We start from the raw sequence: 15,377 nt of genomic DNA on the forward strand, positions 1-15,377 counted from the left end.
GAAGACATAGCATACATTTTCACTGCTATGCAGATGACACCCAGCTCTATCTGTCCATGAAGCCAGAGAACACACACCAATTAGTTAAACTGCAGGAATGTCTTAAAGACATAAAGACTTGGATGGCCACTAACTTTCTGCTTCTTAACTCAGATAAAACTGAGGTCATTGTACTCGGCGCTGAAAAGCTTAGAAATATGGTATCTAACCAGATTCTTACTCTGGATGGCATTACCTTGGCCTCCAGTAACACTGTGAGGAACCTTGGAGTCATTTTTGACCAGGATATGTCCTTCAACGCACATATTAAACAAATATGTAAGACTGCGTTCTTCCATTTCCGCAACATCTCTAAAATTAGAAATATCCTGTCTCAGAGTGACGCTGAAAAACTAGTATGCATTTATTACTTCCAGGCTGGACTACTGCAATTCATTATTATCAGGATGTCCAAAAAACTCACTGAAAAGCCTTCAGTTAATCCAAAATGCTGCAGCAAGAGTACTGACAGGGACTAGAAAGAGAGAGCATATTTCTCCTGTTTTGGCTTCCCTTCATTGGCTTCCTGTTAAATCCAGAATTGAATTCAAAATCCTGCTCCTCACATACAAGGTCTTAAATAATCAGGCCCCATCTTATCTTAATGACCTTGTAGTACCATATCACCCTATTAGAGCACTTCGCTCTCGCTCTGCAGGCCTACTTGTTGTTCCTAGAGTATTTAAAAGTAGAATGGGAGGGAGAGCCTTCAGTTTTCAGGCCCCTCTTCTGTGGAACCAGCTTCCAGTTTGGATTCGGGAGACAGACACTATCTCTACTTTTAAGATTAGGCTTAAAACTTTCCTTTTTGCTAAAGCATATAGTTAGGGCTGGACCAGGTGACCCTGAATCCTCCCTTAGTTATGCTGCAATAGATGTAGGCTGCCGGGGGATTCCCATGATGCATTGAGTTTTTCCTTTCCAGTCACCTTTCTCACTCACTATGTGTTAACAGACCTCTCTGTATTGAATCGTATCTGTTATTAATCTCTGTCTCTCTTCCACAGCATGTCTTTTATCCTGTCTTCCTTCTCTCACCCCAACCGGTCGCAGCAGATGGCCGCCCCTCCCTGAGCCTGGTTCTGCCGGAGGTTTCTTCCTGTTAAAAGGGAGTTTTTCCTTCCCACTGTCGCCAAAGTGCTTGCTCATAGGGGGTCATATGATTGTTGGGCTTTTCTCTGTATCTATGAAGCGCCTTGAGGCGACATTTGTTGTGATTTGGCGCTATATAAATAAAATTGAATTGAATTGAATTGAAACTTCTGGGGTGGCTGTGGCTCAGGTGGTAGAGCAGATACTGGTTAGAAGGTTGGTGTTTCGATTCCTGGCTCCTCCAGTCTGCATGCCAAATATCCTTGGGCAAGATACTAATCCCAAATTGCCCTCCGATGTGTTCATCGGAGTGTGAATGTGTGTGAATGCTTATTAGTTGCCCTTGAGTTTAGAAGTGCTTGGGTAAATGAGGCATGTTGTATAGAGTGCTTTGAGTACTCCAAGAGAGTAGAAAAGCGCTATATCATTACCATTTACATAAGATTTAGTAAAGTTTTAATTCATAATTGTTACAGTAAGTTCAACAGGATCAGAGCTTTCTGATTTGTTACAAAACTGTTTTTAACTCTCTAACTTTAAATTTTGACTAAGTGGGGAGGGGAAAAAAGTGGTGACAGAAAAAGAGTAACTGATGTTCTCCTATATTCCTCAGGAAGAAGGTTGTAAAATGATCGACTTTACACACATCCCACCTCCTATACAGCAGAAAAGCAATAGAAAAATGACGTATAGGAGCTCTTAGAGTTGCTGTGCGACTTTGTGTTTACATCTTATTTTCTTATATCCTAGTTTTTAATCAAAGGCATGTGGTGGAGCACTTATATAACACCGTGGAGGTAGCTACAGTAAGTTTGTGTGTGTGTGTGTGTGTGTGTGTGTGTGTGTGGGTGTGTGTACGCCAGGTGATTATGACAACTGCTTTAGTTACCGAGAGCTAAACAGGCTTCATCCACTTCCTGCTCTTTTCATGCACTCCCTCTCTATTCTTCTACCTTTTTAATCTCTTCCTCCCTCTGCCTCTTTCTCTTCCTCCTCCTCACTGTCAGCATATTTCCCTCGCTGTATAGGCATACTGAATTGATAATATTTGTTGAGCTTAAAGAGGGATTTTGTAGCTGCTCAAGCAGCCGTGCAACTGCTCCATACTCTGATGGAGTAAGTAAATGGATGTGGTTGCTACAGACTGCTGTAGCCAAAATAACTATCACACACATTTTGTTACATTTTTTGAAGAAAGAATAAATAAATCAGTGCATTTTTTAGAACAAAAAAAAAAAAGATCAAGACTTAATCTCTTTAAATTAATCTTTTAAAGTTATGCTCTGCTGCCAGTTTCCAGGATTATATTCATAACAATGGGCAGAAGGTTAAAATCTGATGGACATGAGCGCCTCCAAGTTACAAAAGCCGATTATCTGTCAGTGGTATAGAGAGTTCACGTTTTATATTTGTATCAATCCCAAATTTCACAAATTATTTATAGCTCAACAATTAAAAATGAGACATTATTGTAATCCCCTCACATAGATACTGAAGAATTTCAATTGGCAATAAGCACAGTAGTCCGTAAATGTGCTTTCAGCTGATTTATTGTAACTGAGTGGGTACTTCAAAACACTAACAAGGTTAAAGCCAACCAACCATTTTCCACAGTTAACTTTGTGCATTTCCACTGATTATATTTACTGGAGGGCTAATAAACAAAAGGCTAATGCACATCATATCAGCATCTGTTTCAACACCGCTGATGGATTGTTTTACTGTAAATGATGGTCTAAGATGTGAAAAGCATTCCTTTGTAGTTTGCAATAATAGGTGTTCATTTTTGTCATTGTTGCTCGTGTATAGTTGTGTTTCGTGTATTTTTTTGAGTGTGTTTCTTTGTTATCATACTAGTGATTATTTTTGTCTCACTTTTCTTGTGTTGTGCATATTTGCATGTTTTTTTCTTTCCAATTGGAGTGCGCAGAGCTTTCAGAGTCACGTCTCTGTTGAATGTGTCTCACTGACAAGAATAAAACTAATGAAGATTGTTCGAACTTCCCCAGTGTTCTTTTCGCTACCAGTGATTTTCAGCAGTTGGGGACGACCGTGGCTCAGGGGATTGGGAAGCGCATCTGTAACCGGAAGGTTGCCGGTTCAATCCCCCTGCTCTCTCTGTCCTGGTCGTTGTGTCCTTGGGCAAGACACTTTACTCTACCGCCTACTGGTGCTGGCCAGAGGGGCCGATGGCGCGATATGGCAGCCTCGCTTCTGTCAGTCTGCCCCAGGGCAGCTGCGGCTACAACTGTAGCTGCCTCCACCAGTGTGTGAGAGTGAATGAATAGTGGAATTGTAAAGCGCTATATAAATGCAATCCATTATCATTGTAGAGAGAGCTATGATTTTATGAATGTTCTTTTCTAATGTTGGAAAAAAAAAAAGTATAGTTCTGTTTTTTAAAGAAAAGAACTAGACATTTGAATTCCTCCACCTAAAACTGGAACGAATACCTCCATCTCAGAAAACTCATTTTTACTGTCCACTATTTTCACCCTGAGCCCAGGATGCCTCTTGCAAAGCTGAATTCAACTCAGCGAGCTATATCAGATGACAATCCCTCCCTTGTTAGTTACCTGCTGCTGTCAGGCTCAAGGGTCCAAACCATAAGCTGCAAAAATGTATTGACTGCTGTCAAATGGCGCAGACAGGAATAAAATTTGAATCACTTGACTATATGCCCTCATATCTCATCACGTTATGGCAGACACAAGATAGATTAAAGTAGCTATGGCTGCAGTAAATCCATTTATTCACTTTCCACAGCCAGCTGCATATCATTGGGGTCAGAACTCTATCCCAGTGTACAGTTGACAAAATGCATGCAATCATCATGAAACGCTGCTCGCCCATGACACAATGAACACAGAAATGAATGGAAACCGAAAAGCTCCTTTGCACGTCCATCTGATTATGTTGTGTCTGGAGGATTCAGAGAATGTGGAGGAGAACATATAAAAGGGAAAAATGCTCATATATGATTTCATAGCATGGCTGAATCAAATATGTGCCACGGCTTTTCTGCTGCACAACACTTTATGCTAGCGAGTAACAGAGCAGTAAGCTCAATGCAATTGTGGGAAGGAACTGTGCAGCCTTTGTCTAGCAAAGCATTCAGTGCTTTTCACCCAGTGTCATATCGTGGATCAATTTAATTCATACATCAAGCCTGTGTAGCATTTAAATGCAAACGTCACAAAAATCCAACCACACCAGGCTGCTATAGACAGAAGCTATAAATTTTGCTCACAACCACAATTTATTGTGCAGCACACTGAATTAGTCTGCCATTTCTTTGAAATAAACCATTAATTTCCTGGCCTTTTTATGTCATGTCAGCTTTACTTTCACATTATTAATTCCCAATGCAAACAAAACATCCACAACTCAAAATCCCACATTATCATAATCAGAGGGCAAAGGATGAAGGAAATCTTTCAATTTTATCTAAATATATGATGTAGTTATGTGACTACCAGCGGGAATCAGCAAACTGGAGCATGATGGATTTCATTTGGTCATATTAGCCATTACCCCCCCACTCCTGTTTTGAAATGTGTTGCTGCCATCAAATGCTTAGCTAATATTTGTAATGAAATGGTCAAATGTCTCAATTTAAATATTTGATATGTTTTGCATCTTCTACTGTGAATAAAATGTAGGTTTGTGTGGTTTTATTTACTTTTTTTGCAGTATCCCAGCTTTTCTGGAACTGCAGTTGTAGATTAAACGTAAGAAATGGGAACAAATTTTGTGCTTTTTGTGACAGACTGCTGGTAACAAAGTGGCCAGAGATCCAATTTCAAATTGATTCTTTGCTCAGTTGTCTGTTAGGTGTTGACACACACTGGTTTATCCCTTGAGGCGTCTTTTTGTTCTTGACTGATTCTTAGGTCAGTGTTAAGTGGCTTAACAAACAAATGGGTTACAAGGTTACAAGGACTGGAATGAAAATGGGTGAAAAGCAGCCATTCTCCAAAGACCTTCAGAAAATATTAAGAACTATTGCTGAGACCATATTAAAAAACTAAAGAAAGTCTGTATAAAAATATAAAGAAATCAGGGGTGGCTCGAGACTTTTGCACAGTACTGTGAGTACTGACAGCATCATCTATCAGTTGACGGCTCATTTATTTTGATAGTGATTGCAGTGTTTGGTACAATAATGCACCAGAAATGAGTCAGCAAGAGAACAAGACACACACTCATGATACTCTGTCGCCATCTCCTCAGATTCTATTATGATGGACTTCCACACTATCACAAAACTAACAATGTGACACCTGTGTGTGCACGCGTAGGTCATTATAACCTCTACAGATTCCTAGGTACAACACCTGGTGTACACACACACACACACACACACACACACACACACACTGAAGGTGGTGGAATTGATTTTACACAGAAAGCTCTAATCCAAAGTTACTTATTAGAGCTGCGAACTTTAAATGCCCTGATCAGCTAGCTGAGACGCTTGTGTACGCATTTGCGCACTTTCCTTTTTTCCCTACTAACCTTTTAACATGCATACTTTAACTATGTCAACTATCTAATCTTAGTTTTAGCTTTTATGCAGAGCACCATCAATGTTGAATCAGCGACCCCCTGTAATAACTTCAATTTTAAATGGCCAGATTAAACCATGCAGAAATGCATGGTTCCCACAGGATGAATCCTAATTACTTTTCTAATCGCCTCACGATTGTTTTATTGTCACCATGTGGAAAATCTTAACAGCAGAACTACCCAAAGAGCCCCATTCAGGATACATTTCAATACATTTGGTGAGCCTGCTGACTTGGCACAGTCAATATTGGTTTATGACCCAAACCGAAATACAGTCAAACTAATTACATTTCTACTGACCTCAGCTGTCCTGTGCGAGCATCATTATTAGCATGTTAGCACTCAGGCACTGCGCTAATTAAGCATAAGAGCAATACTACCTAGTCTTTTTGTGTTTTACTATATCTTTCCATTATTTTTCCACCAGTGGAAATGCACACACACTATATACATGTTCACAGCTGTTTAGGTCATTTATTCTTAAGTCAAGGCTGGGAGTGACTGCCTGTCCCCCTAATTTGCTGCCATGCTGAATATCCACTACCCTCGTTCAGACCATCTGACAGAGGAACCAGACTAGAAAGGAGCAGGCACACAAGCAGGAAAAGACAGAGGAGCAAGACAGAAGAGACCAGGAGAGTACAAGATGAGAGGAGACTCAGGAGGCATTTGCCCGACAGGAATCCTGACTCTTCCAGTCCCCGTCTTTCAGACACACAAACACAGAAACAGGAAGAGCAAAACAGGGAAAATGATTTACTCGCACTGCCAACTGTGAATGATGCCAAAATGATAATCATGCCCGAATCCCTGCAATGATGCCAAAATCCATTGCCATTTCCCATTTTAGGCGATTGGCCAATACAATAAGTACATAATAGCATTTCAGTGTTTCCCCAAGATATATTTTTTGGCAGTGTGATAAGCCCCCTGAAACAGCATTTAGATGTGATACTAAAACTCTCCATTGAAACCAATAATAATGAAATTCTGTGACAGCAAACCACGTGGTGATAAAGTTCTCCTGTTAAATCAACAACTCTCTGCCAAGGATTAAACCCAGAGCAGCGAGGGCTCTAATCTGTGATGTTATCGAGGGACAGATGCTGGAGCTCCCTTCCTGATAATGAGTTACAGACTCTCTCACTCTTGTTTACGGTTTTTCTCAGTCACTTAAAGCCTCCCAAGACTATATGACATTACAGATATACCTGAGGAAATAAAAGCTTCATGGATCATGATCATGCCAGAGTGACACTGATCATAATAAGGCTCCAGAAATTGGTAGCACTGCTCGATTTGGGCAGTATTTTAAATTAAATGACTGTTACATTATTCTCCTTTTTCGCTTTGCTGTATTTTAGACTTTTTGTTGCATTTAGCAACTCCAACATGTGTGAGTCACATCATGCACTATAGTGAAGTGTGAATTATAGATATAAAAGGAATGCGTTTTTCAGTTTTTTAAATTGCTGTCCAATTTCTCTACTGTGTGGAAGAAGTGATGATAGACTGTATGATAATTCCTGACACACATTAGCCCCTCATCTTATTCATTATATTCCTTCCTATCCATATACAATCAAACCCAATTTGTGGTATCTAGTCACTGAGATTGTATATTTCTGCATTATGATGATAACTGAGCAGAATCAAGTCCAATTAAAATAAAAGAGATTTACATTGTAAAAGCACATCGTGACTAACAGCAAGAGAAATACAAGCGTTACAGCAGGCAGCAGCTAAAGGACTGGTTTTTGATTATTACTATAAACTTGTAACCGTTAAATATGACAGTTTTAAGAGACACAACAATAAAACTATGAAATAGTATGCAGCTTTAACAGAGACTACACACCCCCATGACATGGTTGGGCTGGAAGTATTTACAGTATGACCTTTGCAGGCTGGCTACTATGGAGAAAACAGGTTTACATACTGACACGCATGACCTCTCTTACTTGTCATCACTGTTAACAGTATTGGTCCTTTTCAAAAGTGGGGCAAACTGAACACAACTGCACACTACTCTGGTACTGGATATCAGGTATATAAGGGACTAATAAGCCATCAGTTTCTGAATTTACTAATACAAACAAATATACTTGATAGATAGCATCTATGTTCTCTTTGTAATTGTCCTCTTGCACTGATATATTGGGAAAATACAAGTATCAATACTGACCAATATCAGGCTATTCTATGGGCCTATCAGAAAATAAGATGTTTGGTGGTTACCCTGATGTTTTTCTTTTGTGTCACATTAATTTTGCACTGAAAGATTTTATTTTTATAATGAAGATTTTCCTTGTAGAGATGGCAAAAACAAAACCTAACTACTGTGGAAACTACTGACAGTGGAACTGTTGTTTTGAACACTGCAAAAATATATGCCAGAAACCAATCAGTGCATCTTTAACTAAATACTGAGTAAGTATAAAGAAAAATATGGAATTTGAAGCCTGTTATTGACGGTAAAGAATAGTGTATACTTAAGATATGAAGAAGAAAGAGTTGATAAGAAGATTGTGAAAGGGAAATGAGTGATGGTTTCAAGAGATAACAAAGGGTTTTTTTAAAAAAGGAAGTAGCTTCTGCGCCACCTACATCAGCCAAGTTACTTTAATAAAGTTTGTGTGAGTCTCTCCATTCACATCTTTGTTTTGCAATGCGATTGTTGACGGCTTGCATATTAATAATAACGATTTCATAAAAATGAGGTCAAGCAACACGTTTTCTAAGCAAAAGAGATCACGATAAATTACCATCATCTGAAACGTGAGGCAGTTTATCTACGGCAAAATCCAGAAGTAATGCAGATCCGGTGAAATGCAATAAAATCATACAGCACATGGGTGTGTGGAGCCATTTGTGCATTAGAGACGGAGTGCATAACTCATGCATGTGGGAAATGAGTGGAAATGTGAGCTGTGTTACAGACAGTCTCCTTCCACTCTGTTCCAACAGACAGAAACTAATTTTAAGTTATCAGATCAGTTTAATAAAGCAACCATAACAACCACCTGTCTCCCAAAGTCCACACATGTTCAGTAGGGTCTAAAATAGTAATGGAAAATAACTGTTGGAATGTTAAATTAACATAAAATAGTACTAAAGACACCTTAAAGTTCCATTAGGATAGAGCGAAGCACAGAAAATATTCAATCCCATGATTCCTGAGGGTAAATGATCTGCAGTTTCTGTTGAAATGTCACCATTGTTTTCATAAAGGAAAACAATATATAGTTTATATGTCTAAATGGTTTTTTCTCTCCCTCTCCAATGGTGTAGGAAAAACTGTCAAGCTGTATTTGTGGCAGTGGGGAAGGAAAATATGCCATAAATATACCAAGGGTGCCAACAAAGGTGTCATGTTTCTAATTATACTGATAACAGCTTCTTATTAATTAATCAAAACAGTGGGATAGTATATTTCATATTTTTAATCTCATATCACAACATTGCTTTTAAGCCAATAGCAAGCTTTTTTTATAGAATATCAGGATTTTGAATTCCCACAGTATTTAGTAGCTTGAGGTGGTCCTATCACAAAGTAATTGTCTTCATGTCACTGATTTGTGTTTTAGCCGGTGGATAAAAGCCAGACTCCTTGGTAATAATTAGCTCCCTTGTGTTCAGTTGATTGAGTGTGACCTCCTTGCAGGTATCTTTCTGAAAACAACTGACTAGCATAAATTTGTAAAACTGATGGGGTTTCTGAGGTTTCTTGCACAGGGTAGTGAATTATAAAAAAAAATATTCATTTACAGTTAAGACAATGAAAGGATGAAAGGATTATGTTGCTTGCTGTATACAACAATCCTATGCATACTACTGAGCTAAGCAACTGAGGGCAAAATTAAACATACTGATCATCCACATATGCTAGATAGACCATGGAAAGAAACACTAATGATAGCTCAAGACTGTTAAGTGTGAAGCCCAGACTTAAGAGTAATATGCATTTTTGTTCTACAAATGATAATCTAGACAGATGATATCATAATTGCATGCTCCTTAACTTAATGTGTCCATAAGCCAGTTGCATTCAAGCATGAACAAGGATCACCCATAATGATGAAGCTCAGGCATATTAGCGGCCCATAGTGATGGCAATACAATTAACTCGACTCAGCCTAAAATCTGTATATCACCTATACAGCAGCGTCAAGCACCACTGGGACACAGAGTGCAAATGACAAACACTGGAAATGACTCAATATATAACACATCATGAAGGTTAGCAACAGAAAGTTAAAAGCGCAGATGAAAGCAGATACGTGGAGACTGATGTCATCCGCAAACTCAACATGAGTGTAAGTGGAGAAAAACAAAGTGGGCAGTCACCTCTGACCCTTCTCAGGCCTTTCACTCATTTCTGAAGCATGCCTTGTTGCTATCAGGCGCTAGTGTTCAGAGTTACAACAGTTCACCGATGGGAAATTAATTCCAACTTGAAGGCCATGAACGTCATTTGAACTCCCCGGATTGTCCTAGATTGATTTTTGACAATGGTACCACTTACCTCAGGCGAAATAGGCCAAATGACAAAGAAGTGGGACTGGAGTTGCACACCTGGCTAACGTTAGCCAATACGTTAGCTTTCCTGGGAGGTTTAACTTCAGGGCCGAGACTTGACAGGGGGTGTGGGGATATCATAGTATCGATACCAATGCTGGTATTGGTATCAGATTGATACCAGCCCGACAGCATCAATAGTTTGTTTAGACATGAAAAATGTCTGAATCTTCCTGTGTTGACTGTCAGATCTATTTTATTTTTAGCTTATAGCACATTTAAACAACAGAAGCTGACCCGGTTTGCTGTAGAGATAGGTACATTTACACTCCAACCCTCCAAAAACCTGGTTTTCATAAAAGGCTGAATTTTGTTGTGTGGACTAATTATTGTGGAAAACAAAAATCACAGTGATTTGATGGTCATTAAAATGTGTTACTCTCCCCAATATAAATTACCTTTATAGATTAAAAATTAAAATTCTTGATATTAGCAATAACAGTATTTACTTTACCTGTAAAATTTGCAGTATTACACACCACTGTTCTTGACTAGAGGAGCTGGTAGTTTTAGATTTCTCCAGTTACTAAGTAGAGTGATTACACTCACCTTGTACATGCTCAGTCAGATTATATCTTTGTTTCTTGCTTAAATGAGTAACAACGTTTTAAATAATAATTATAATAATTATAATAATAATAAGTAATTCTGTCGAGTCAAACCAAAGTAAAATTTGTACTTTTTATCCTAAGATCAACTGTCAATAAATCCAAAGAGCAGTTATTTGAATCACAGCTTTGTAAGATGAAAATCAAAATAACCTATACATCATCCTGGCAATCATACAAGTTCATATGTATGACAACATCCCTGGTGAACCAAGCTCTTTCATCTTTCATTTATCAAATGTTAACCCCTAAAATATTTAAAGTTCTACATACTACATGCTGATTTAGTGATTAATATTCAGTTACATGCTATTAGTCGCTGGAGATTCAGTTACTGAAATAAAACAGTTACAAACAGTCAGATAAATCATGGCTTTTGCCCATGTGACCATCGCTGCTTGAAAAGTGGAATTTCTTCAGTAAAGTGAGTAGCTCTGTAATTCATAGTAGAAGTTTAGATTCGTGACTGTTCACAGGTAAATAGATCATCCAGAAATGACTCAAAATAAATATGGAATTTGAATTTTTGCCAGTTTTAGAAGTCTGGGAAGCTTGACAGTTCCTCATACCCCTCCCTCCTACAGTCTTCGACAGAGGCTGACATGACAGGGATCCAAATCACTTCCCAGAGTACAATATTGGACCCACAATCATGTCTTTCTCTCCATAGAACAGAGGAACTACCTGATAGAACAGGTGATTTGTATAAATGGCCTGTAAATGGTAAATGGCCTCTATTTGTATAGTGCTTTACTAGTCCCTAAGGACCCCAAAGCGCTTTACACATCCAGTCATCCACCCATTCACACACACATTCACACACTGGTTGAGGCTTAAGGAGAGTAATTTTAAATGTAGCTTTATTTTGTAGTCAGCTAATTCAAGATATGCTGTTCATTTTAGATACACAAGGTTGCCTATGATTTAGCAAATGCCTACAACTGAAACCTGGACAGAGAATAGGATGGCTAAAGCTGACAGGTTTACAGCTTTTTTTAGCAGCCTACCCTTTACTCATGAAGCCCTCAAGCTATCAGCCTCTCACGGGCTACAACCTTCGATAAAACAAATGTCAACAAGATTCTCGACAACCTGTCTGCTGTTTTGACCAAACAAACTTGCTGTGCCAGACATCTGCAATATAAAAAAGGCAGGAATCAACACTGCATCAACAGTTTGTCCAGAAACCACACAGTACCATTTGCGAATAGGACACTCTCATCACATTTGTGTTTGATTTACACAAGTTCCATCCCATTAATTCTCATCTTAATTCTCCCCCAATCTATGTTGATGGCATTGGAAGACTTGGTCACCGTTATTGTGACCTGAATACTGAATACTGGTGGTTTTTCCTCCTCAGGCCTCTCTTTTCTAGAAATTATTCTCAGCATTCTTTCACTGAAAAATTGATTCGATTTTGACTGTTAAAAGCGGGGCTCACAGCGACCTGAAATAGCCATCTCACACATGTTCATGTGCAAGATGAATATCTGAGGAGAATCTCACAAAACATGTTTCTGCCCAAAAGTTAAAAAAATCCTTGTCTATTTAAAATAGAATTGTTTGGATTCAGAAATGTTGATACTAACCTTTGAAATTGCTTCAAAATCTATAATCTATCTGAGTCTGGACTGAAATGGATGTAAGTTGTAAGTTTACAGTTTGAAGTTATAGTTTTCAGACTTCTCAGGAAGCTTAAATAAGATCTGCTCACCCGGACGATCAGATTGGAACAGAAGTGTCTGTGAACTGCAAACTCCAGGTCTCTGCAGAGATTTTCTGTGGAGTTTAAGTCCAGGCTTTGCCTGGGGCACTGAGAGACCATCAGAGACTTGAAATAAGGTTTTGGTCATCCCAAAACTCTTTCAGTGTCAAGACAAGGTAAACATGTCAAGGTGATTTTTTAAAACACACTTGTTTACTTAATTATTGCTTTAAGGTTTCTGCATCTGGGATCTTGAGAAGTGAGAAAAAAACCATGGTAAATTTCATTCAAATGCTTTATTTGTGCTACTGGGCAACTGATTGAAATAGCCATCAGTGGATGCCAAATACTGCAGGGATAGTAATGTTGTTCATGACATATTTTGCATGGCCAGCACAGTGGTGCACTGTCAACTCGCAGCAAGGAGTCTGCTGAGTCTGTGCAGAGTTTGCATGTTCTCCTTGTGCCTGCATGCTAGGTTAATCGATTATTCTGCTTTGGCAGTTAGATTGACTGGTTGTTTTCTATGGTTGCACCCCACTATTAGCTTAATAACACCCGAGATAGGCTCCAGTCCTCCTGCAATGGGTGGTATTTTATGCATTTCTTGCACTAAATGCAAATTAATATATGGTATTTATACCATCTCTGGAAAATGCCTAATCACCAATTGGATGTAAAGCACCTTTCTATGGTTTTTAACAGTACTTGCCCACACAACAAAAGTGTGATACACTCTGACTATTTAATGAGGTCGAACATGTAAATAAGCAAGAATTCATTATTTGAATTATTTTATCGACAGTTTGAATTTACCTACTCCATCTGGTCTTCTTTGTAATATTTTTAAATGCACTTAATTATATGCTATTTTTGATTGTTTTGTTTATTGCTCCATGCATCTTTTTTGTTCTTATTTTTTCATTTCTATTCTTATTCTACTCTTTAATCAGTCCTGAGTAAACCAGCTTAGTGCTTCATTTTGCAATGTGCTTTCTAAATAAAGTTTCCGCTGTTTCAACTGATGGCCCCGCCCTGTGGTTTCAACCATCCACGTGTTGCTTCTGAGTGCTTGTGCTCTCTTCTCAAGTTTCACATCCGTCAGTGAATTAACCTCATTACTTGTATATTATGTATTCACTTTCATAGAGGTTTCTAACCTACCTGTAGCCATAGAAACAGTCTGGGACAGAAAGAAACTTTATCAGTAACTAACACTCAAGATAAGTGAGATAATCCACTTCAGCCCCTGGAGTCAATAACCTGTTACTGACATTTGCATACTTTACACACACTTTCCTAGTGCAAACAAATGGTTCTCTAAGGGATTATCATTGACTATAAATCAGTACTGAGATTACCTTTAATAAAATGACATATTTGCACAGGATTCTGACTGTATAATAATAACTAACCGATAGATACCAATAATAATAATAAAATAAATAATAATAAAAAACAAAATATTGACTTGTTTGCACAAAATAAAACATCACCTTCTGACTTTAAAGGTTAAGGAACACTCAACCCCCCCCCCCCCCCCCCCCACAACAAGGAAAGATGGAAGGAAAGGAAATCTTATACAATATATAATCATTGAGACAGTAATTTATTATCGCAGAGGCCCCTTTTGCATTTACAGTTTTCAGCCTCAATGAGATCTGCACACTTACGAGCGATCAAGTAGAAGCAACTCCAAATTCCAGGTCTTTACATTGACTTTCTGTGGATTTTAAGTTTGGGCTTTGCCTGCGGCACTGAAAGACAGTCGGAGACTTGTTCCAAAGCCACTCTGGTATTGTTTTGGTTTTATGGCGCCTCTTCAGGACTGATATTCTTTCCTTTTCTTTTGTCCTTGAAGAGTCCATTAAATTCATTAAATTGTCAAACTCCAGGCAGGCTTTTGTGTGCTGTTATATTGTGGCTTTACACCAGCTTTACTCTACTGAAGTTCTTGTGATCAGCCCTGATACCTTCTCTAGCAATATCAAATCATTTGCCAAGTATCTGATCAGTATTTGAACTTCAATCTCACATTTCAACAATCTCACTGTTGTTCATCTAAGAAAGGATGCGTAAATCACCCAGTAATTTGAAACTTTTACTACCGTATTTATGGGACCATAAGGCCCACAGTATTATAAGGCGCACTGTCGACAAACGGGTCTGTGTTCATACATAAGTTGCACCGCATTATAAAGTGCATTAAATGAAACAATCGAAACAGTCAGATAAGTCAAACTTGACTCAACTCATTCCTCTTGCTTCCTCCACTTCCGTACCATTAATTCATTAATGTTGAATTATCTGGTAGCTGCTCTATAAACACTGGAACAACAGTATATGTTATTCCAGTGTTTTTCTAATTTTTGCTATGTAACTTTGCACTGTCCACTTTCTGCTGTAACAAATTTCCCAAGTGTGAGACTAATAGAGGTTATCTTATCTTACATTAATGATTAACCTCATATTGTGGCTGGATTATCTCAGTTGTTCTCCCCTACTGAAGTTTGGTCCATTTACAGCAATAAAACTCTCAGCGATGCTGCAGTGTTCGTTTGACTTTGTAAAGTCAAACGGTGTTTCAATTTTTAAGGTTAGCCATAAACTTTCACCCTTTATTTTTGGCTTTAATGTTTCATGTTTCTATGTGTACACTTCTCTAATGTTTTTTTTTCACACAACCGTAAAGCACTCTCGTCTGTATGTTTTAAAATTTGCTATAGAAATATGATTATTATTAGAGGAAATCTGCATTAGATGTGGTACTACCAAGATAGTCA

The 15,377-nt window shown here is 38.4% G+C and overlaps 1 long non-coding RNA gene across 1 annotated transcript in view; it reads right to left on the reverse strand.

Annotated features, from left to right (window-relative positions):
• Nucleotides 1-10,854, reverse strand: part of LOC146525790 (uncharacterized) — a 55,003-nt gene extending 44,149 nt beyond the window's left edge. The window contains exon 1 of the long non-coding RNA XR_014875206.1: nucleotides 10,226-10,854. This is a non-coding gene — a long non-coding RNA (uncharacterized LOC146525790). The remainder of the gene's footprint in view (nucleotides 1-10,225) is intronic.
• Nucleotides 10,855-15,377: the final 4,523 nt, after the last annotated feature.

This window comes from Neolamprologus multifasciatus, chromosome 1 (genome assembly GCF_963576455.1).
Source record: "Neolamprologus multifasciatus chromosome 1, fNeoMul1.2, whole genome shotgun sequence".
Taxonomy (NCBI): Eukaryota; Metazoa; Chordata; class Actinopteri; order Cichliformes; family Cichlidae; genus Neolamprologus; species Neolamprologus multifasciatus.